The following is a 21,997-nucleotide window of genomic DNA, read 5'->3' as shown; positions in this document are numbered from 1 at the left end:
AAATGCAGAATTTCAAGGAGAAATTGACAAGTATATCATTGTAAAGAGAGATTTTAACATACCTCATTTGGTTATTTATACCAGATCAAGCAGATGAAAATCGGTAAGTAAACGCAAGATTAGAACAACATAGCTCCCCAACTTAATTTAGTAGATGTATAGAAAGCCCTCTCCAATCACTAACGATTGCATCTTTTTCTCAAATACATATACAACAATTGCAAAAGTAAGTCTCAACAAAGACCAAATAATTTATCATACAAATCACATTATCTGACCTCAAAGCAATTCAATTATTAATCAATAACAAAACAAAATTTAAATATACTTTAAAAGCCTTTAAATAAGAAATAATGAGAAATTTTAAAGTATTTCTAATTGAAACTTGACCTTTGAGAACTTTGACATGCAGCTAAAGTAATGTTTAAAAGAAAATTTATATCTTATATTGGGATGATACAGAAATTAACATGGCCCCTACACAAAGATGACACACAAATTCATGAAATGTTTCATATTTCAAAAATACAAATATTATATAATTCTACTCATATGAAATATTTAGAGTAGGCAAATCCATAAAGACAGCAAACAGATTAGAGCTTACTAGGGTCTTCAGGAACGGAGTATGGGGAGTTATTGCTTAATAGGTAGAGTTTCTGTTTGGGGTGATGAAAGAGTTTTGGAAAGATATAGGCAACATTGTAAATGTAATTAAAGCCACTGAATTATACACTTAAAATGGTAAAAGTGCACATTTTACATTATATATATTTGACCACAATAGGGGGAAAAATCCAATATTAAAGAGGGCAAAAGATTCAAATAGACATTTCAGGTAAAAAGAAATATGAATGACCTAACAATATTTGAAAAGATTCACAACCTCATTTGCAAGTGAAAAAAAATGAGATAATACTCCTCACCCACCAAGGCAAAAATAATAACATCAGACAGTAACTAGCATTGGCAGGACATGGAGCAACAGGGGTTTTCATCCATTGCTAGTGGTAGTGTCAGTTGGGTCAAACATTTTGGATATGAGCATAGCATCATTCAGAGAAGTTTAACATATGCTTCCTTCTGTATTAATTAGAGTAAATATAGGCTGCCATTATAAAGATACTGACAATAAAATACAAACCAAAAAATGACCAGTCTCAAAGTTTATTATCCTGATCAATGGAACAACTTTGATCCTCATGGTCATTCAGGCACTGGGTTCTTTTGAAGTCATTGCTCTTCCATCATCTAGGACTGTAGTCATTTTCTGGAAAGTGGAAGTTGGTCTGCCACCACATTTGAGTTTTAGCTTGTGGAAAGAGAAAAGACAGCATGGAGGAGGTGTACCCATTGCTTTAAGGCTCTGATCCCAAAGCAGCAGAATGGAAAGCTGCTTAGATCCCATTGGTGAAAACATAGTCACATAGCCCCATCCAACTAAAAGGGAGTCGGGAAGATGTCCAGCTGGACACCATATGTGGAGATGGGGAGAATGGATTTGAATGGACAACTAGCAGTCTCCACTAGACTCTAGGATTCAGCAGTTTCACAGCTCCTGCATGTGGGCACCAGGAGACATACACAAGAAAGCTCTTAGACACATAATTCACAACAGGAAAAAAAAAAACAACAGGAAACAACCCAAATGTTGAACAGAAAAAAAAATAGTGGCATATTTATACGTATACAGGAGCAAAAATGAATTATTGCTGCACAATTGGGAAGATGCTCTGAAGGCAATATGAATATTCATTTGAGTAGTAGGTATTAATCCTTAAATTGTATATGTATGCATACATACATACATATATGTACCTTATATTTATTATTTTGTGTATCCTATATAATAAAAGCCTAATATACTAAGTGTCCAGTCGACCACTCAGCCATTCAACCAATCAAAGCATAATATGCTAATGATATGCTAAGGCCACTCAACCGCTCACTATGACGTGCACTGACCACCAGGGGCAGACAGTCAACTGGTCAACTAGTCGCTATGACGTGCACTGACCACTATGGGGGAGACTCTCTGACCGGTAGGTTAGCTTGCTGCTGGGGTCCGGCCGATCGGTACTGAGCGAGATGGGCTGGACATGCACTGGAGTCCTCTCGTGGTCCCTCCCCAGCTGGTCAATCTCTTGCGTCTCTCCCTGGCCTCGATTGTGCACCAGAGGGGTGCCTCGGCCTGGCCTGTGCCCTCTCACAATCCGGGACCTCTCAGGGGATGTCGGAGAGCTAGTTTTGGCCCGATCCTGCAGGCCAGGCTGAGGGACCTCACTGGTGCATGAAATCGTGCACTGGGCCTCTAGTCTTACAATAACGAAGCCACCTCCTCAAAATGAACTAAATATAACTTTTCACCCAACAGGCTAGTAAGAACAAATGTTTATTAATATTAAATGTAGGCAGGGATGTGGGCAGATGGACAGTAAAAGTATAAATTGAAGTTTTATTCTGTAGGGCATTTTGGCAGTATCTAAAAACCCTTCAGTCGGGCATTCTATGAATTGCAGTATCACTGCTCAGCACTAACCTAGAGAAGCAACTATGGAGGCACATAAGGAAGCAATGTATAAAGATGTTCGGTGAAGCAAATTTTAAAATAGCAAAAAAATGAGAATAACCTAAATGATACTAATGAAGGAAATAACTACAGTATGCTCCAGCTCTACTAGTAAATATCATGCAAGACTCAAAAGAGGGGAACTATTTGTACTTAACATACATCCATCTTTAAGACCCAGTGTGACAAGGCAAGTTACAGAACAAATGAGAGAAAACAGTATAATATTACCCATAAGGTAGGAGTGTTGTATATTTTTTATTTGTTCTGTATTATCTCCAAAAGGAATTTGCTGTTTAACAAACAAAAGCCTATATGAGAAACTATTGTTTTAAAATATTAAGCTTAAAAATGTTTTTAAATAAATAAAAGAGCCTTGACCATCTAAATAAAATGATGTAACTCATCCATTCATTCAAAAATATTTGAGTGCATCCAATGTGTATACAGCAATTAATTACAAAAAAGTCCCTACTTTACAAAATCCAATCATTTGAAGGATTGATTTTTCCAAAAGTGGAATTTAGAAACCACACTACTAACCATTTCCATGTATTTTCATTAAGCAAACTCTATGGGTTTTACATTTTTTTAAGGGAGCCAACTAGACAAGTCCAGTAATTGGTCAAAGCTTTGGTTTACCCCTCTGAAAAATTAGGTGTGTATATATCCTGCTCCAAGTTCAGTTAATAGGCACTGAGAGTGTAAAATCCAATCATTCTCTTTATGAGGTCCTATGTGTGGTTGATCAAGAAGAACTGAAGGCAATTCATCTTGCTCTTCACAAAGCGTCTAAGGTATGAATTGTAATCATTATAACAAGAAATCCAGTCCAGATCAAAATACTGTTAGATGATCACACAACTAATTGGAGGGTGAGAACTGAAGGGGACTTATTAATGGTAAAATTCACAAATACTATTCAAGGAGGTCAATGCAAAATGTGTGCCTTTTTAACACCTACACCAAGGACTCGATAATGCAATAGAATGCATTCTGGTTAAATTTGTGTTTGTCACTTATTGCCTTTTGAAAAATTAGAGTTAAGAACAGTTGGCTTTTCTAAAGATTAATAGATGAACCTCAGATCCACAGGTTGGCTCTGATCCTACCTCATCTGAATACGGCAGTTCTGCTTCCATAACAGCATCAGCATCATGGTCAAGGCTTGTCCAGCTACCCTCTCCCTACTAGTATTCTGGATGGTTTCAAAGGCCTTCAAACACTGGCCTGCAAGTTCCTCCAACACCTCAGGCCAGGGGTCCCTATCTTCACCACCATGATCTCCAACTCTGGAAATTCCCCTAGTGGACCCAGACCGCCCCCCCCCGCCCCAGGCTTCTAGCAACCCCTCCCTCCTCATCATTACCCTTTAGCTTCCTCATGAACCTCAGTTCTCAACCCCAACTCCACTTTCCCCCATCGTCTAGAATATCAGATATGCCTTGCTTCACTTACCTCATAGTCTAGCCTAGACCCCATGGCCAGGCCATTTCAATGAAGCCAGGTTTACTACCAGAGACTAGAACTGAGCTCCAATATGGTAACTATTAGCCTCATGTGACTACTGAGCACTTACTATGTGGCTAGTCCAAAATGGAATATACTTCCGGTATAAAATATACAGAAATTTGTCCCAGACTTCAAGGATTTAGTGTAAACATCTAAAATATCTCATTGATAATTTTAATATTGTTTACATGTTAAAGTGATAGTTTAATAAATTGAGTTAACTTACATTTAAATGAATTTCACCTGTTTCCTTTAACATTATAATGTGGTTACTAGAAAATATATCGCTTGCATTATAATTTTCTACTCCAACCAGCTGCTGACTGGAACTATGGGAAACAGAATCTGGCTCTCTGGGACCAGGGCTTGGCAGGAATTGGGTGGTTGTAGAGACCCCACAGAGGTCAGTTGTGGTGCAAAGCATCTCAGTGGGGGGCTAGGCTACTATGCAGGGGAGGTGAGTCAGAGACCTGCCCCTACAACACCACAGATTCTCTGTCCACAGACTGATGGTGGGCAGGTGGCTTGCTGAGGAAGCAGCTGGTCATGTTGGTAATACCTGGCATTTTTGCCATTTCAGCTGTTAGTGTTCGCTGTGCAGACCTGATGCAGAGAAGAAAAGGGGTTGGGGCAGGTAGAAAGGCCCACATCCACAGCTGAATGAAAGCAAGAATGAGAAGGCTGAAAAAGAGAGGCCAGGCCACTCTAAGAGAAGGAGGGGTACCATCCCACACAGAACGATGGAGAAAGAAGGGTCACTATGGAATAACTCCAATGGCCTAAAATAACCTATAGAACCAAAACAAAAATTTAAGTATACTATCAAGAGAGCTGAGGTCTTTCATATCCTGGAGCTCTGTCTCTCATGCCACACCCCAGAATCAGACTCTGAGACCACGATTAGAATCCCAGTCTACACGGAGGCTCACCGGATGCTCTGGGCTCACCGAGACCCCCTTTACCTGCCAGGGCACCCATCCTCCAGCTTCCAGTGCTGGCTGCTAACAGCTCACAGCAAGCCCTTTTCTGGAGCATTCCCTTTGGCCAGATGGGCACTGCCCTCCCATCAGTTAGAAAGATACAACAACCCACCCCCACCCTCCAAGGCCATCTTCACAAAATGTCTTAACTGAAGTGGCTTCCCTGTGACTTCGGGTGGTGCGGGGGGGGGGCAACTCTGCAGTACTATTTGTGCTCCAGAGCTTCCCCAGGGATCAGGCCGAAGCCCATCTCCAGCAGAGACCACAGTTTTGCTCAGCTCCTTCCCCAGCCCCCTGCTACAGCCCTCTCTCCTCTTCCTCTTACCACCACCACAACTAAGTCACTCAAACAAGACTCTGTCTCAGGCTCTGCTTCTAGGCATCTCACTAAGACAGGATGGCAAGAAAGCATGGGCAGGAGAGTGGGAAGCCAGACCATGAAGGAGAAGCAGCCAACAACAGTGTGTTATCAAACCAGGTACCTCCATGGATGACTGGAGACTCTGTGGGGAAACTCTAGAGCACACACCTAGGAATCATCCCTCTCAAGGGGCAAAGACACTGGTGTAGTTACACACCGATTCCCACCAGACATTGGCTCAGGCTGCTGGGTGGGAAGCATCAAGTCCACAGCACTTCCAGGTGTGTGAGGATGGACAGGCAGGCCTGCAAGGACTCAGAGGAAGCCCCTGGGCCCCATAGCTGGCAGGTAGAAGTCAGGCCACTGTGGCTGAAGTGCTAGAGCCTAGGGCAGTGATGGCGAACCTATGACACGCGTGTCAGAGGTGACACGCGAACTCATTTTTTGGTTGATTTTTCTTTGTTAAATGGCATTTAAATATATAAAATAAATATCAAAAATATAAGTCTTTGTTTTACTATGGTTGCAAATATCAAAAAATTTCTATATGTGACAAGGCACCAGAGTTAAGTTAGGGTTTTTCAAAATGCTGACACACCGAGCTCAAAAGGTTCGCCATCACTGGCCTAGGGAATATGGGCAGGACAGAAGGGTTTTCAATTCCAGCCCAAAACTTCTGTTTCTGCTTCATGAGTTCAATGCATGGACCTCCACAACATCACTACTAGGCACCAACCTGACTCAAACACATTTGGCCCCTTCTCTCCGTTCTCACACACACACTCCCCACTTTCACGCAGAATTGGTGTGGGGTAAACTTTACCGAGGATTTGGCGTGATGAAGGAGGTATTTACTTTTCAGGACTACAAACAGCCTCAGAGATAACTGATAAATGTGTAACTAATTACACATTCCCGTTCTTCACAGTCCCCCAGCCGCCCCAGGAACCTCGGCTGCTGCCTCAGCTCAAGGTTGCCCATGTGGACAAGCGTCCATCAGGGGAACAGACGGATCTCTCGTGTTACAGGACTCGCTCTCCTTAGGAGGTATTTACGGAATAACAAAGCAATTTTCCTCTCGTTTATGTTAGTGTCGTGGCATGCCATTAAGTTACATTGAGTTAAGAATTAAGCTTTAAGTTTGTTGCTAAATTGGAGAGTAGAGTCGTTATTGTGTCATTTCTTGGCTGAGTGGCTTAGCAAAGGGAAGGAGCAGGCATGCAGATACCAGCATCGCTCAGAGACCCTGTGAAAGAGAATGAGAGGTGAAGATGAGGAAGCCTGCCCGGCCTGTTGTGGCTCAGTGGTTGAGCGTCAACCTACGAACCAGGAGGTCATGATTTGATTCCCAGTCATGGCACATGCTTGGGTTGCAGGCTTGATCCCCAGTAGGGGGCTTGCAGGAGGCAGCTGATTGATGATTATCTCTTATCATTGATATTTCTATTTCTATTCCTCTTTGAAATCAATAAAGATATATATATATATATATATATATATATATATATATATATATACACACACATATACACTAGAGGCCCGGTGCACAAAAATTTGTGCACTCGGGGGGGTCCCTCAGCCCAGCCTATGCCCTCTTGCAGTCTAGGACCCCTCGGAGGATGTCCACCTGCTGGCTTAGGCCCACTCCCTGGGGGATCGGGCCCAAGCTGGCAGTCAGACATTCCTCTGGCAGCCCGGCAGCCCTTGGGGGATGTCCACTTACCAGCAGGGAGCAGACTTAAGCTGCAGTCGGACATCCTTAGTGCTGCTGAGGAAGCGGGAGAGGCTCCCGCCACCACCGCTGTGCTGGCAGCCATCAGCCTGGCTTGTGGCTGAACAGAGCTCCCCCTGTGGGAGCTAACTGACCACCAGGGGACAGCTCCTGCATTGAGCATCTGCCCCCTGGTGGTCAGTGTGTGTCATAGTGACCAGTCATTCCCAGTCGTTCTGCTGTTAGGGTCAATTTGCATATTACCCTTTTATTATATAGGATAGAGGCCTGGTGCTCTGGTGGGGACCAGCTGGTTTGCCCTGAAGGGTGTCCCGGATCAGGGTAGGGGTCCTGCTGGGGTGCCTGACCAGCCTGGGTGAGGGGCTGATGGGTGTTTGCAGGCTGGTCAAGCCCCCCCCCCCCCAGTGGGGACCCTCACCCCTTGGAGGTTTGGCCAGCCTGGGTGAGGGGCTGATGGCTGTTTTCAGGCTGGCCACACCCCCTTTAGGGTGGGGGGTCCCCACTGGGTTGCCTGGCCAGTCTGGGTGAGGAGCTGAGGGCCGTTTTCAGGCTGGCCAAGCCCCCCACCCCCCCACCCCCCCACCCCCGCCCTGGCGAAGAAAGCTCCCAGCCTCTCCTTTTTTTATTTTTATTTTTTTATTCTGGGATTTATTTCCCTTCTATAATTGAAACTTTGTAGCCTTGAGAGGAGCTGAGAGCCGGCCAGGGCAGGCGGGAGGGAAGCCTCCTGCTCCCTCCAGCTCCGTGGCCACGGCCAGCTGAAAGCAGGTATCTGGGGTTTATTTACCTTCTATAATTGAAACTTTGTTGCTTTGAGTGGAGCTCAGAGCCGCCGCAGCAAGCGGGAATCTTGGCTTCCTCCATCATTGTGGCAACCAAGCCTCCTGCTTGCTCCAGCTCCGTGGCTGCCGGCCGCCATCTTGGTTGGGTTAATTTGCATATAGCCACTCTGATTGGCTGGTGGGCGGGGCTTAAGGCATAGCAAAGGTACGGTCAATTTGCATGTTTGTCTTTTATTAGTGTGTGTGTGTGTGTATATATATATATGTGTATATATATATATATATATATATATATATATATATACATATATACCCATATACATATATAGGATAGAGGCCTGGTGTGTGTGTATATACATATATATATATATATATATATATGTATATACACATACTACAGACCCAGTGCAAGAATTTGTGCACCAGTGGGATACCTCAGCCTGACCTGCAGGATTGGCCTGAAACTGGCTCTCCAACATCCCCCAAGGGGTCCCAGATAGATTGCAAGAGGGTACAGGCCAGGCCAATGGACCCCACTGGTGCACAATCATGGCTGGGGAGGGACATGGGAGGTTGGCCAGCTGAGGAGAAGCCATGGGAGGACTCCAGGGCGGACCCAAGTAGCAAGCTAACCTACCGGTCAGAGCGTCTGCCCCCTGGTGGTCAGTGCACATCATAGTGAATGGTTGAGTGGCCTTAGCATATCATTAGCATATTACGCTTTGATTGGTTGAATGGACGACTAGATGACCGGACACTTAGCATATTAGGCTTTTATTATATAGGATATTTTTTAAGATGAAGAAGCAGACATCATGGGGAGAGGTCACCAAGGGTGCGGGGCCACTAGTTGATTATCGAGCTGGCCCTGGGCTATAGGAGGCTCCTTACCCCTTGCCCTGTCCTTGGAATGTACATCATGCCCACCACTCCCACAGCAGGAGCCATTTCTAGGATGCAACCTGAGAGAGCAATGTGGGGTTGAGACCATCAGGACAGTGTACTTGACCAAACCCCGTTCAGGTCTCTATATCGACTTTTAAGACTCTGGTGGGCTGGGGCTGAGATCTAGTCACCTTGAAGCCACCCAAGAAAAGCCTTTAGGGAAGTTCCCTTGCTTATTCATACTGCCAGCTACCAAGCTGGCATGGTCTGTCTCTTCCTTTAGTCTCTCCTTGCCCTTCATGTCCAGGGGCCAGTTTGTGAACCAGCACAGCCACCCGCGGGGAGGGTGTCCATAGGAAATGATGCCCCAGAGGATGCCAATGGGAACTGTTTCCTTCCCTCTGGCACCCAGAGGACAGTGCTCACCACCCCAGGAAGCCTCTGCCGTGGCCAGGCAAGGCTGTCTGTTCCTGCTGCCAGTCAATAACTTATTCAGGATTTCTGAGCACCTGTGGCTTGCTGGGCACAGGCTGGGCACTGGGGGAACAGTGATGAGCAGGACAGGAAGTCCCTGTTCTCATGGATGTTAAATTATAGAAGAGATGGACCCTTCCCAAAAACTAAGCAAATACAATCAGAGAAGCAAATATGGAAAGTAAAATACTGACTGACACAGGGTGACTGCTGGTGGTACAAGGGGTGTAAAACCTGATCCAGGGCCATTGGGAGGCCATCTGTGAGTATATAACATTTAATCAGGGGAAGTAGACAGAAACGACAGGGGGGTTGGGGGGGGGGGAGAAAAAAGGAGCAGTGAGCTGAAGCCTAGTAAGTGAAGAACGAATAGCTGGAAATGTAGGACATAAGTTTGGAAAGATGTGCAGGGTTCACCGATGTGGAGCCCACTTTGTTCTGAGTTATGATTTTAATGTTCATGGAGATGGTGTGCTGAGGGATACACCTGGGAGCAGGGGGTTGGGCATGGTAGGGTGTATTTGAACCTTTCCCCACCCCTACCTACTAGTAACAGCAGTACCTGGGACTTAATCATCAAAACAGATTTGGCCTCTATGGGTGCCTTTTCTGCCTCCAAAGGTCCCTCCCAGCCATGCCAGCTAGAGAAGGCTCCACCAGCTCCAAGAGAAGGGAGCCCACCAGACTGCCCCCCTGTGAGTAATGGCTGGGTCTCCCGTCTTTACCGAGGCTTTGGCCCCACTCCTGCAAACAGGACCTTGAAGCCTAGGATGGGAAAGAGCGAGGAAGTGGCTGCAGTTGCTCTCCACCTGGCCAGCCTGAGTCACCCTGATCCCTGCTGTGTCTGTGAGCACATGGGCAGTGGTGGGGGGCTGGAGCTGCAAGCCCTCTCCACTGGGTTCTGGGCACCTCGGGGCAGCCCTTGGGAATGGGAATGGGAAAGAAGAGGCCAGAATGCTGCCCAAGCTTTGGAACCTGGAGGCCCCTTCCCCCGAGAGGTTCGCTGACCACAGACCCTGAGAACACCCCCTGGATAGCTGTCTCCATCCAGGGGAAGCCAAATCCCCTTCTCCTCACCCCAAAAGGCTACAAGGAGCATACACTGAGTCATAGCCAAGCGGGAAACCATCCTTCAGCTCCTGAGATGACCAAGCCCTCTGCTCTCCTTGGGAGCAGTCAAACCCCATCAGAAAATGCTTGCACTCTGTGGAGTCCAAGGGCCTCGGGGAATGTCATGGGGAAGCAATGAAGCCATCCACTGGGGTGCTGCACCCTTAGTGGGGGCACAAGGAGGAGACTCTAGGTGAGAGAAAACACCCTGCAACCAGAGCCAAGAGTGGCTCTGAGCCCTTCCACGTGGAGTAACTCCAGACCACCAGGGAGAAAATGGGGAATGGAAAGGGAGAAGAAAATGAAGGATCAGAGAGAAAGGGGAGGGGATGGATGGCGAGAGAAGAGAAAACAGAAAAGCAAGGAGCTTAAGAGAAACCTTGCCTGGCTCTCCGTCAAGTGCTCTCCCCCGAAGCGACTGGCACCGGTTCAAAGTGTCCACAAGCCAAGTGTCTCCCTCGCAACCATTACAGTCTCCCATTATGGCCGGCTAGCAGAAATCAATCTTCTTAATGCTGCCTCGAACAGAGAGGGAGGCCAGCCAAGTCTGGCAGGAGCACCCAGCCACGCATCAGCTGCACCGGGTGTCTGGCATTAAAGGGTCAGGTTTCTCCCATCCAGCTCCTCTCCTGGCACCAAAAAAGCACAATGACCACAGTGCCTCCCAGGGAGATGGCAACAGGGTGGGCAAGGCTGACCTTTCAGAGGGGCCTGGCTGGGATGCCTGTGCTCAGAGCGCCTGTCTCTGTGTCCACCCCGCCCACCCTGGATGGCTGGATCCACTTTCCGGCATGAGGATGTCTGCAACTTGATCCCACCAGCACATTTGCAAACAGCCCCTTGTCCCAGCAGTGTTTCCTCTAAGTCAGGGATCTGAATGCTTACAGCTTACAGACTATCTTTTATGAATATTCTGGATTCCTCCTGGGTCAGTGGACAGTAACTAGAAGATGAAGTGTCCTGGCTCTGGGATCTCTGAGGGTGGGGATGGGCATGGATTGCTCTTTGCCAGCCCTTCCGTCTGTCTGCCTCCACTCATCCTGAACAAGGGACAGCGAAGGTTCTCTCTGCTGGATTCAGGAAGCCAGAGGGGTTAATGGGTTAGAAGCAGGAGGCTGGGTTGCCCCACCAAGAGTCTCCGTGCCCAGGAATGGAAGCTAGGGTGTTGACTCCCCTGTGAGCATCTGCCCCAATGTATTTTTCAAGTTACCTTCTGGACAACAGGGATTGACAATTTTGTATCAGATTTGGCGTTGGTTGCTAAGGGAATCCGGAGCAGAGTGGTGTGTAAATCTTATCATTGTTTTCCAAACTAGTGTCAACACAAGCTGTAACTTTGAAAGACTTTGAAGCTAATTAGCCCCTGTACTAGTGATTAAGACAAAACAGACACCAGAAGAGAACGCAGGAGTGGGCCTAAAACTTAACTACAGTGGGGCCTTGACTTACGAGTTTAATTCGTTCCGTGACGGAGCTCGTAACTCAAATTACTCGTATGTCAAATCAAAAAGTGAACGAGTGAGACACGTGATGCTGGGCTGATGTTGTGGCGTTCATTGTGACGTTCGCTGTGCCAACTAGCGGTGGGGTATCTGAAGCTTGCTCGTAACCCGAATTTTAGCTCGCAATTCAAAGCAAAAAATCGACCAAGAGACGGCTTGTATCTCGAAAAACTCGTTAGTCGGACACTCGTAAGTCAAGGCCCCACTGTACTTACAGTTTTCCTTTGCCAAGAAGAGGTGGACACTAAGAGAGAGAATGGCAAAGACCCTACAGGTAGGGAGATAAATTCCATCACCCCACACCCATAGTCCACTATGATACAGTTAACTGATGACCGGGCTGGGAAGGGAAAAAACTAAAAGCATCTCGGATGGTGTTTGATGGCAAACTAGCTTAATGCCTCAAAATCACAAGGGGAAGATTGTTAACATCTGAAAGTGGAGATTAGGATAAGTACAACTAACTCCGGAGAACAGAAACAGATTAGAGGAAAAGAAGTGGAAGATAAGTAGAAAGAACTGCAATTGTTCTGAAGTATTTGCAGTTCTTTAGTTCTTAGGACCAATAACACAGATTAGTTAGTGCAATCTTTTTTCTAAAGCCAGCTTACATTTAACAACTTCAAGACATACTTCATTTTTCTAGAAAGAGCATAACTTTCTGAAAACAGCATGTTTGAATGCAGTGATTCCCAAAATCTCATAGATTGGGGACACCAGAATCTCTTGGGGGTTCTAATAATATAAATGGAGCCACTTTGAAAGAGTCAGAGTTGCCATCCCACAAGGACGGCCTTGCACCTATGTCTTATGCCTCAAACCTTTGGAATGTAAAAAAGAAAACAGGGCAAAGTAACCTTTGGACTGGGCCTAAAGCAGTATTGTGTCTCAAAGAACTGTTTCCAAAGGTAACAGATTTGGATGGCCCAGCTGGCGTGGCTCAGTGGTTGAGCATTGGCCTATGAACCAGGAGGTCCCGGTTCAATCCCCGGTCATGGCACATGCCCAGGTTTCAGGTTCGATCGCCCAGCCAATCATGATTCTCTCTCATCATTGATGTTTCTATCTCTCTCCCTCTCCCTTCCTCTCTGAAATCAATAAAAAATACATATTTTTAACAAAGAAATGAAGCAGATATGACTACAGGACTGATGACTACCAGCTAGAAAATATAAAAAATTGTTTAGATTCAGCATCACTTTACACCAGTAGAACTGCCTTCCTTCTGTTGATATATAATTGCTCCCCTTCCCTTTCTCATAAATGCCCCTTGGCTTTGTCTCCTAATCCGAACATTATTTAGGTTCCTGCTGAATCAATGCTTCCCAAATAGCTATTTTTTTTTTATCTCAAATACATGCTTGTTGTCTCTCACTTTGAAAGGGCTTTTATCTTTAGGTTATTCTCATATAGATTGGCTATATCAGAATCTCTTGGGGATTTTATTGAAAGTACAGATTTGAAAGTTCCACCGTTGAACACTCTGACTTAAGTGGGTCTGGATGGGAACTAGTAGTATGAATTGTCACCTGTCTTTCCAGGCAGCTTCGATGTGCAGCCAGACTTGAGAACTGTGATCTGGAGTTCGAAGGCTGGCTATTTGGACTGCAAAGACAAGGACTCACCACACACTTGCTGGCAGCTTACCTTAATGGAGACAACATCTCCATGAGAAAAACATGTAGCCATGACAGGCTGGCTCTGCACACCAGTGAAATGGCAGGAAGACACTCTGAGGCAAGATAGAGGGGCTGGCCTGTCTCAGAAATGTCCCATATCCTGGGGCGGAAGACATGATGTAAGAAGGAATAGAAATAACTTCCAGCTCTCATTCCACATTTGTGTCTCATCTCTGCCCCTTTTGGACAAACACAAGCAGGCCAGACTAAAGGTCAGGAAAGTGCTCAGAGGGGAGGATGACAACCAGAACCAAGACTGGCTGTAATCTTCTAAAAGGTCAATCCCCTTCCTCCCCCACAGCTCTTCAGGGCTCTTTACGGTCAGGCTCTGGGGTGGTCCTCCGGTAGAGCAACCACGTATATCAAGGGTAGGGTTTTCTCAGAGTATATTTTTAACCATCCATCTGTTGTAGGCAGTTAGACAGACTTGAGGAGAGCAAGGATGATGGGCCAGGTACAGAAGGTCACCAGGGTAGAAAGCCCCAGGTGCATAGCAAAGGACAATGGTAGGGTGGGACCTTGCCCCCAAGGTGACCTTTCCTCCCCTAGCATATCGCTAGTCGTGAGGTTTGGACCCCCTGATCTTTCCTCCCTGGCGATAACATCTAGGCCTCAGTTGAATTTCAGCTCCAGGCCCAGATAAGCAACAAAACCAGCCAGGGCTGAACTCAGGACCAGCTGCATTGGATAATGACCCCCTGCCCTGGTGCCGGACAATCAGTGGAGACCACCACCCTGAAAGGACACCCCTGGAAAGCTGCTGAATATTCTATTGAGATCTTCCCCTGGGACCTCCCCTAAAATCTCCACCCTTAAAACCCTTAGGATAGAGGACCCAGTGCACCCTCCCTCTGGGGAGCCTGCACCTTTCCCTCCCCCTATCTCTTCTCCTCCCTCTCCCCCTCCTCCTCCCCCTGTGGGTTCCTCCAGCTTCCTCACTCTTGGCCTCACACTGTGTCTTGCCTAAGTGTCTCAAGATCCCATTGTGACATCCCACACCTCTAGATCTCTGCTCTGCTTGACTCCATGTAAAATACCATTTCCCCTAGTCTCTGACTAATCTTGAATCACCCATCACTCAACTCAAGTATATACCCCTTCAGGAGCGCTCCTCTCTCTCCATGGCTAGGCTGACTGAGGTGGCTGGGAGTGTCGGTCACTCAGTTATGCATCTATCTCCTCCCCCAGATGAAGAGCTGCTGAATAGTGCATGGTGCCTAGCACAGCATGGGCACCCAAAAAAATGTTTGCTTACAAGCAACAAGAACCACACCTTTGGCACAAATGTAGAATTACCAGACCTGAATGTGTGCATCTGACCTTGCACTGGAATCATCAGTGTGGGAGTCAGGAAAGGGCCAGAAGAGGGCCTTGTGTGCAAGAATTGCTTCTTCACCTACAGGGCCCATTGCAACATAAAACGCAGAGCCCTTTGTTAAGCAGTCATTAAGAATGTGAAGGTGACAGAGCCTTGAGCCAAGCGTGGGATGTTTCTGAGTGCGGAGCCCCATGCAATTGTCGGTCAGGCCCGCCAGTCTGGAATCTTGACATGGGCTAGAGTGTGGAGCCAGGAGGGAGGGCCGGAGCACTAATGTTCTTTTTCCCAAAACCCCTCCGACTAATTTTAAATGTTTAAGAAGTTAAACTATTGAAATAATCTTTTAGTTGAAGGGGGAATGTAATTCAGCCTCCAGTTGAGGCCTCTTCCTTTGGTCAAAGGAAGATGCCTCCTGTGTTCCAACCTTGGCCACGTAGGACAACACGTGTCTGTGTCAATAGCAAAGACCTGGAAGCCGTGACCTCGACATAGAGGTTGAAAAGGCCAAGTGACACCAATGTCCACAGCAGCCCCTTCCCACAGTTGGGCCCGAAGAGCTCTGGGGAGGGAAATGGAGCTGAATGGGAGGGCCGGGATGCCCACCAAATTCTTCTCCAAAGCATAACACAGTCCACCTGGTGGGATGGGCACCCACGTGGCAGGACAGCCTCTGGGCAGAACCAAGCCGGCCAAGGCACACGACCAGTGACAGGGAGTCCCACTGAGGGTCAAAGAGCTACGAAGAGCAGAGATCACTCAAGCCAGGTGAGGACTTATACATACACAGACGGGGGGAAAGGTAGAGAGGAAGAGTTACATCTTTACAAATTCTGTCCTGAATCTCCCAGGCAGATCTGAAGCATGGATATGAGGGCCCAGTGGGCAGACTGCCCAGAAACCTGCCAGATCCCGGCCCGGAGCTCTCACCCCCTCCATGCCCAGAGTGGGGCAGCGCCTTGCTGGTGCCCATCCCAGCCAAAGCATTGTTTCCCCCTTGCCATTTTGGACAAAATGATTTTTTCTTGATTCAGTTATAATGTGAATCCAGGGGCTACTCCTCAGAGCCACCCTCCCTGAAGGTTCATCCCCAGGGCCCCAGGGGATGTTCAGGGGGCCCCAGAGCAGGAGCATGTTGCCTAGCAAGAGGGCATCCCAGTCCTGACCTTCCCGCCTGGGCTGCAGTGGGCCTTTCCACACCAGGGCCTCGCCCAGCCTCCCTCATTTTCCATATTCATGTTTATGAAAATTAAAAGCCCCGAAGATGTAATTATGGGGCCGTGTTGGGAGAGCAAATGGGCAGAGCTTGGTGAACAGCCGAGGGAACCTTGCAGGTTGGGGGTGGGGCAGCCTGAGCCTAAGTGGAGAGAACAGTGGCCGAGCAGAGGAACAGTGACAGTGGAAGCTGGTTCCAGGCTCTTCCTCAGACACAAGTACTTCTGCCTTAGAAGGTTATCATTGAAGAACACAAAAGGCCCCTCAGCCTTTTTATTTTTTCTCTCTTATAACTGTCTTTTTGCTAGGGGCAGAAATAGAATATTGGGGACCAGCTATAATTGTAAGAAATATCAATCATGCTCTGTTAACCGTAATTGTTTTATTCTGATTAAAGAAGGCGCATTCTAACCTGGCTGGGCCCTGGGAGTTCACTTGGAAATGTGACCCATCCTCTCCATCTGGGAACTGCCTATTATCATGGAAAGATTAGAAACTTTGTCATTGCAGAAACCAGAGCCACCAGCCCTTTGCATATCCGCAGCCTTTGCATACCTGCAGGCCTTTGCAAATCTCCAGCCTTATTACCTGTAAACTGCCCATTTGGCATACCCTTTTGCCTACTTCCCCAGGTAATCTTTGCCCTTCTACCCAATATAAGCAGCTGGCTTACGGTGGGGTGCAGAGCAGATTTTTATAGACGACCTGCTGCTCTCCTATGCTGCCGGCAGTACTGGAATAAACTCTCATGTATGATTCAACCCTGTCTCTGCTGAATTGGCTCAAGTAGTGACAGGCAGCCTGGACCCATTGATTGTCAGGTTACATTTTGAGCAACATGTTTAGTCAAAGAATTAAAATCCAAATACTTGAAAGGGTCCTAGCATGGAATTTGGTGGAGTGATGGAGCACTGAGGCTCTGGGCAAGGGGAAGCCCTTGTCACCTTGCAGAAGCGCCCTCCCACGCAGGGAGGCCCGGACAGCGCCTCCTGTGGAGATCAGCGGGTGCAGCTGAGGAGAGGAAGCTATTTGCACTCAACTCTGACCTCCTCTCCTGCCAAAATACCTAGAGCACATGAACGTTTCTAGCTTTGGCTTGGCCACTGGCTATCATAGCTGTGTGACCTCACATAAAGTCCTTCCTCTCTCTGGTCTCCATTCCTCGACGTTGTTGTGGAGACGGAATGAGCCCACGATGATGCAGTAACACCATTCCCAGCAGGCGCATGGTAATTGCCCGGTAAGTGCTAACCCTGTTAATGATGCTGTGTGTCCCCCATAACACTGGGCAGGGCCGTGCTCTGCATGCACCTGACACCGAGCAGGGATGGCCCTGCTGATGTTTCTTCAGACCAGTCGCTTGACCTCAACCTCCTCATCTGAAGAATGGAGACAAGGATTCCTGCCTGCTGCTCTGGGCACCAAAATAAAACCATGAACCGGGAAGCACTTGGGGATCGTAAGGAGGCAAATCAATATTTTTACATTTGCTGCAACAGCACATTCCCTAGAGTCAGACTAATTGTGGGTTCTGACTGTTTCGGGCAATTATTTAACCTCTCTGTGCTCCAGGTTTCCAACTGCAAATAAGGGATAACTAAGGCTAAACATCTTGCAGGTTGTTGCGAAGATTAAAAGGTATGTAAATACTGGGTAGTCTCCTTCTCTTATCATTAGAGCTACTGTCCTCATTGTTATCAACAGTAGCGCTTGCCTTAATTGTGGCTGTATTTCCTGTTAGGGTTGCTTGTCCCAGAAGTTTTCCACGCTCACAATTCACTTCCCGTGACCCCGGCCTCTTATCTAAAAACCCAAACTCGGGGAAAGTGACTTGGCTTCTCCTCCTCCCATGTCCCCAGCACTTACGCAGGGTGCTTTCCATGCCACAGCCCCACAGTCTGGCATTACTGGGTTCCAGCTTTCACATCCAGGTGCAGCAGGTCTGAGCCAGGCCCTGCCTGTTCCTTGCTCGTTTGGATTAACTCCTGTGGTTGGGAGGCTGCACAAGGGGAGAGGGAGGTTTCACTTGCCAGGAAAATCCAGTGGGTGATGACGCCCGAGGCGGAGGTATGTCCTGTGTACGGGGCCGGTTCATGCAGAAACATTAATGAGCTGGCAGGCAAGGCCCTGATTCCTAAGAGGTCACGGGCCCCAGCCGGGAAGGACTCCTCTTATAACGGGTAAGAAAGGCCCATTTGGTCAGAGACTGTATTCATTTCCCATGACCACACGCTTAGGGGCTTAAAATAACACAAATTTATTATCTTAGGGTTCGGTTCTGGAGGTCAGAAGTCGAAAAGTGAGGTGTCAGCGGGGCTATCTTCCTTCTGGAAGTCCGAGGGGAGACTCCGTTTCTTCGCCTCTTCCAGCTCATGTGTGTCTTGGCTTGTGGCAGCAACATGCCAGTCTCTGATGCCATCTCCACCGGGCCTTCCCCTTCTCTCCCTGGGTCGTCTCCTCTTCGGTGTTTTATAAGGACCCTTGTTATTGGATTTAGGGTCCCCCTGGTTAAACCAGGATGATCTCATCTCAAGAGCTTTAACTTGATTGTATCTACAAAAACTTTTCCTTTTCAAATAAGGTCACAGGTAGTAAGAATTAGGACCCCCCCCTCTCTTTTTTGAGGTCACTATTCAACTCATTACAAAAGAAATTGTTGGATATATGAATTACTGAACAGGGGACCTTATAAGCCCTCTGGGAGCTGAGAGATGCTACTAACCACCTGAGGACTCGGTCGCCATTCACAGACTCTCCACTAGAGGGCAGCTCTGGGCGAGGGCAAGGCTCTCCCACTCCTGGGAGCTCCCAGGGCCTCCAGAACTCAGGCTCCGGGCTCTCTGGAAGGAGCTCTCAGAGAGTGGAGGATGAGGTTGCTCCTCTCTCACACACACCCCTTTGTATCTGCTTCCTCCTCCATAAATCAGCTGTCGGAGGCCACATGGCTCAGCACCCTTCCTCTGACTCATGGCCGGCTGCCCAAGAGACCTCAAGTGTCCTGGCTAAGACACCAGAGGTGAAGAGGGAGCCCAGGTGCCACAAGATCAGAGAGGCATGTCAGAGGTGCCCTGCAGCCCTGAACGTCCCTTCCAGCTTCCAGCCCTCTCCTCCACTGCTTCTCTTAGAACCACGGGCAGGGAGGGTAGGAGGGGCTGAGAGTTTGCCTGTCCCTAGCTAAGAGTCAAGGGGGATAGAAAAGGGGGTGCTGGAGCCCTTTTTAAAGAGACAAATGAAAGCCCTGGCTGGTATGACTCAGTTGGTTGAGCGTTGTCTGTGCACTGAAAGGTTGCCGGTTTGATTCCTGGTCAGGGCACATGCCTAGATTGTGGGTCCTATCCCTCAGTGGGGGCGTGCAGGAGACAGCCAGTCAATGCCCACTCTGACATCGATGTTTCTCTCTCTCTGTCCCTCTCCCTTCCTCTCTAAAAATCAATAAAAATATTTTTTTTAAAAAGAAGACAAATAAAAATGTGGCACCTGTCATGGTGCTGGCCTAGCCAAGCTCTTAGAAAAAAAAAAAAAGCCCTATTTGTAGAACACAAAGTCAGGGCAGCCCTGGTCAGAGGAGGATAACTGACTCCCACCCTCAGAGTATCTTGTAACCACCTACCCTCTCCATCCCCCTGAAGCACCTCTTGGATAGGCTGGTAGGGAGGGGGAGGGTCTCAAAATAGCCTTGAAAATCGTAGGCTAGGCATCCTGAGGCCTTTGGGCATGGCCATAAACCAGGCAGCCCCAGAACAGTGCCCGTGGGAGAGTGAGCCACTTCAGGATGAAGGGAGGGGGTGAGGAAGCAGGAGGAGACCCTCCTCACGCTGGGGCAGCCCTTCTGTTGACAAGATGAGCTGTGTCATCCGCCAAAACCCTGGAAGAAAACTCTGGCCTTCTGAGCAGGTTCCTGGTGGGCATAATGGACATCCCAGGGCCTCTGAGCGGGAGCCCTGCTGCTCCCATGGCGTCATAGCCCCCACCAGAGTCAGCCTCAGGGCACCAGAGGACCAGGCCTCAGGGAGCCCTCGAGGCTAACACTCAGCCTTGCCTTCGTGGCCCAGCCCCCATCACCACGCGTCTGGGTGCAGGACACCAAGGCAGGCAGGGTGTGCTCCAGCCCTGGGGGGAGAGCCCTGCCCCTGGCAAGTCCTTTGAGCTCAGACACTCTTTGTCACATTTTCAGTAAAGACTGAAAGGGGCATTTTGTGTTGTCCTAAAGCGGTGATGACAAACCTTTTGAGCTCGGCGTGTCAGCATTTTGAAAAACCCTAACTTAACTCTGGCGCCGTGTCACATATAGAAATTTTTTGATATTTGCAACCATAGTAAAACAAAGACTTATATTTTTGATATTTATTTTATATATTTAAATGCCATTTAACAAAGAAAAATCAACCAAAAAAATGAGTTTGCGTGTCACCTCTGACACATGTGTCATAGGTTCGCCATCACTGTCCTAAAGTGTCCCCTAAAAAGAGGAACCAGATCTTAACACACACGAGCAGCACACATACAAACAACTGCATACATGTGCACATCCAAACCTCACAGCCACTCACAATGAAATGCACATATAGCCCAGCGGTGTGGCTCAGTAGTTGAACATTGACTCATGAATCAAGAGGTCACGGTTCAATTCCCGGTCAGGGCACATGCTTGTGTTTCAGGCTCTATCCCCAGTAGGAGGTGTGCAGGAGGTAGCAGATCAATGCTTCTCTTTCATTGTTGATGATTCTGTCTCTCCCTCTCCCTTCCTCTCTCACTAAAAATCAATGAAAACATTAAAAAAGAAATGCATATACATACCAGTATGTGGCTTAGACATATGGGCTCACAGGACAGAGCCCTGAGGCAACATTGCAAAGCGGGCTGGGGTGTGGACGCTGCATCCTCAGTTAGTTACCCGCCTCTGAGCCTTGGCTTTCTCATTTGTAAAAGTGTGTGTGTCAGGACCATCCAAGGTTCATTATGAGGACGGAATGGGAAACTAGCCTGCAGAGCCCCAGCCTGGGACCTGTCCTGGCCATTTGTGGACACCCAGGACTTAGGAAATGGGGGGCTTCGGAAGCCAGGAGGCAGCGGCTTATTCTCAAAGCAGCGGGCCGTGGTCCAGGGAGCCATCGCTGCCTTTGGGCCAGTTTCCCGGCTCCTGTGAGAACGAGGGGCCTTAGCCAGTGTCCGGACACCTGCAGCCTGCGGACGTTCGGAGGGGATGGAGTTTCAGCCTGCGAGCTGCTAGCCAGGAAGACCCAGGAGTTAATGACAAGTCCCCGCAGAGAGAGGCACTGACCGCAAGGAGACAATGAGGGGACGGAGAGCTGGGATAAATATAGAGAAATGGAACTGTAAATAGAGCGGTGACAGATGCCGAGGGAACGAGCAGGGGGGCCCGTCTATAGAGAGCAGTTTCGGAAGGCCACAGGGAGACAGCCAGCCAGACACCTACTGACAGACAGAGAGAAGGACCGCTGGGCAGATCACACCTGCACAGACCCCCACAGCTGAGGACGGAGAACAAAGGATGGAAACACACAGCCCGTCTGCCTGTGACCTTCGTGCCCCCTTCGTGCCTGGACTCCCCAAAGGCCCTTTCCTCCCAGCAGCTGAGTTTCTGCCAGGCCGCTGGCCGCCAGACGCTCACCGTGCCTGGGCAGCAGTGAAGCCAGAGGGGGCGCGGGAGGGGCAGCGCAGGTCACTGCAAGCTGGGGCAGGGCGAGGAGGAGGAGACAGAGCTCCAGACAGCTCGGCCCCTCTGCGCCCCGGCACTCACCAAGGACCTCCACTTGTCAGCCCTGCATTTTAATGGCATTAATGAGGCCTCCTGCCATTTTCTCCCTGGAGAAGGGGCTTTTCTTCTCTGATTCCAGCCTGGAGGCTGCACCTCTCCCCT

At 48.3% G+C, this 21,997-nt stretch overlaps 1 pseudogene; it reads left to right on the top strand.

Annotated features, from left to right (window-relative positions):
- Positions 1 to 421: 421 nt before the first annotated feature.
- On the top strand, positions 422 to 522 carry LOC111824928 (annotated as a pseudogene).
- Positions 523 to 21,997: the final 21,475 nt, after the last annotated feature.

This window comes from Myotis lucifugus, unplaced genomic scaffold (assembly GCF_000147115.1).
Source record: "Myotis lucifugus unplaced genomic scaffold, Myoluc2.0 scaffold_8, whole genome shotgun sequence".
Classification (NCBI taxonomy): Eukaryota; Metazoa; Chordata; class Mammalia; order Chiroptera; family Vespertilionidae; genus Myotis; species Myotis lucifugus.
Note: the sequence above shows the minus strand (reverse complement) of the source record. Positions and strands in the feature narration are given on the sequence as shown.